The sequence below is a fragment of the Dipodomys ordii genome, unplaced genomic scaffold (genome assembly GCF_000151885.1).
Source record: "Dipodomys ordii isolate 6190 unplaced genomic scaffold, Dord_2.0 Scaffold17, whole genome shotgun sequence".
In the NCBI taxonomy this organism is placed as follows: domain Eukaryota; kingdom Metazoa; phylum Chordata; class Mammalia; order Rodentia; family Heteromyidae; genus Dipodomys; species Dipodomys ordii.
In genome coordinates, this window is record NW_012267233.1 from 23,574,350 (window position 1) to 23,577,138 (window position 2,789).

The 2,789-nt window shown below is 32.8% G+C and overlaps 1 pseudogene; it reads right to left on the reverse strand.

Annotated features, from left to right (window-relative positions):
- Nucleotides 1–1,155: 1,155 nt before the first annotated feature.
- LOC105982737 lies at nucleotides 1,156–2,029 on the reverse strand (annotated as a pseudogene).
- Between the last annotated feature and the right edge of the window lie 760 nt (nucleotides 2,030–2,789).

Here is a 2,789-nt window from a genome sequence, read left to right on the forward strand (position 1 = left end):
TTTTATAATTATAATATATAATTTTAACATATAATATATAATTATAATAATTCATTTTTCATTTAAATTATTATAATTACAATTGGCAAAGATAAAATAAGATCATTATACAACTTTTAAAAAAGGCAACACACTGAATACACTTCAACATAATATTTCGCATATTTTTGATGGAGCGTCTCATTCTGTAGTTCAAGCTGGCCTCAAATTCACAATTCTCTTGCCTCAGCCTTCCAAGTGATTGGATTACAAGTGTGGACCATGACACCAGCTTTAATATTCTTGACAAACAGTAAGAGAATAGATTCTGCTTTGTCATAAAGTGGCAAGTATGTGAAGCAACACACACAGTGATTAGTTTGGTTTAACCATTTTTCTTTTACACATACACACAGACAAATTTACACAAACATTGTGAACATATCATATTGTATGAGATATCTGTCAATTTTTTTAAATTAAAAAATGAAGAAAATATGTTTTTATTCTCTGTAATTACTTGTACAAAGGAGTTGCCATTTGACAAAGCAGTTTATGAATACAACACATCTTGATCAGTGTCACCCCTTTCATCATTCTTTTTCTTAATTAATTATTTTTTATTGTGAAAATACTGTACAGAGGATTTACAATTACATGAACAAGGTAATGAGTACATTTCTTATGAAGCATTGTTGCCTCCTCTTTGTTTTCCCCTCTTGTGCCCCCCTCAAAATTGTAAAGTTCTTGGTCTCATACATTTGCTTTGCATGTCCCTCCCCGAGATGTAACCCTTGTTTTCACTGTATTTGATGTTCGGGAGGGGAAAGGAAAAAACAAAATGGTTAAGTAGAGATACATCTGTCAATTTTTAGAAGGAAGAAAAATTAATTTTGCATCAAAAGAACAAATCCTGAATAAGATAACTTCAAAATCAAAATTTGCTATTTATGAAAGATATATTTATAATTGTTTTCTTTCATAAAAATGGTACCCAGATGGATGGATGTATCTATTTCTCTTGCTGTCTATCCATCTATAGATTTGTTCCTATTCACATTCAGTTTCAATTACTCTGAGTGTGAGGCTGCATGACTGTTGTTATTCTGGGAAGTGGTATGGTACAAAAACAATCTGGAGTACAACATTAGATTTAAATGAAAGGAAATTAAAGTATTACTGTTTCCCCACTTGGCATTGAAATAAAAAAAAGCAATATTTCTTCAGCGATTGAAAATACAGGTCTTTTGTAATCACAGGAACAGGCAAAATACTTGGATTCTGTTTCTTTGCATGAAAAGTGGAATCCAGAGAAAGGACTTGAATTCAGCTGGTATCTTACTTCTAATCTGCAGAAGAACGTGCCACAGGTCAAGCTCTCATTGATCATGGTGCAAAGGAACTAGACAAACAAGATCTGTCCGTTGAATTTTGCCAGGAATAGTAACCAGTAGCAGTGAAATACATATACAGGAATTCAACTTCTACTGGTATTTCTTGGTGTGCCACATCATCATCAATACTACTGTCTCAATGTGACAGTCAAGTTTTGTACCCAGCAGGCTAGAATGATGAAAAGTGTAAGTGTTCCAGTTAGACTTCTGCACTAATCTCCTTAGAAGAAACTTGTTAGTTTTTTGGTGTGTGTGTTTTTTTTCAGGTAAATAAGTTTTATTTGCTCAAAAAAATCATTCCTTTCTCACTGTGCCTCAGAATTTCACAAATAAAGCTATCCCTTTTGCTCTGACCTTCTTTAGAAACATTGTACAATCATTCCACCATTTCTTCTTGCGTAAGGCAATTTTTATTCCTGACTTCATATTTCAAGTCTGTGAATGTTCTACTGAGGGCTGTAGTGTCTACTTCTGTACCAGACTGAGATGCCATTTCAGTGCTTTTATGAAAGTTCTTATTATTTATTGTATATACACCCATTTCAGAATAAGCTATTCTGTAACTACTATGGAAGGATATCCAAGAGTCCATGGATGATCTTTGTTTCAAAAGTGTAAATAGGTTTTTAATCTAGTGATTTTTCAGTGTTCTCCATGGCTACTTTTCTTAGTACACTGATCTCACTGATCCACACAAGGGCTTGCTCTCCACTTACAGTCTCAGACTCCATTACCAACTATACATTCTTAATACAAATTTCTTAAAGTTCAATATTGTATAAATGATCTTTAAAAAAGAAAGAGAGAAGTCAGTTCTGACAAAAAACTTTTTCTCAGAGGGTATTCTTTTTGTCAGTTACAGCCAGAAATTTTAATATCTAAAGAAAGGCTGCTTCACAATTGCTCATGAACAATGAAAGCAAATACACAAGTATAAAGCAAATGTTGATATTAATTAATGGCTTATGTTCCACTGGAATGAAAAAATCATTATATAAGATGAAAGTCAGAATGAACCTCAATGTTTTTTCTCATATACTACACATGAATATTAGCCTACAAAGGAAAAAGTTACCAAAGAACAAGGAAGCATTTTAAGGATATTCATATGTTCTAAAGTAGTCATAAAAATTCCACTGTCATTAATGAAAGTCATATTTGTCATATTTGATCCTTGGGATTGTTAAGTATGGCAATGGAAGGAAAGAAATGCCTTAATTTTACTGGAATGGTAGCATTGATTTGATTTTTCTTACTTGGTTGTTCAGTAATATTTAAGGAGTTAATATCTTTTTTAAAACTACTAGACAGAGAAATGGCTTAAGTTTTGAGACAATTTTATGCCATAATTCATGGGGCTTTTACTGGGACAACTGTCCTCCTGTGTGGCTTCTGGCCCAGAGAACACCGCCTATA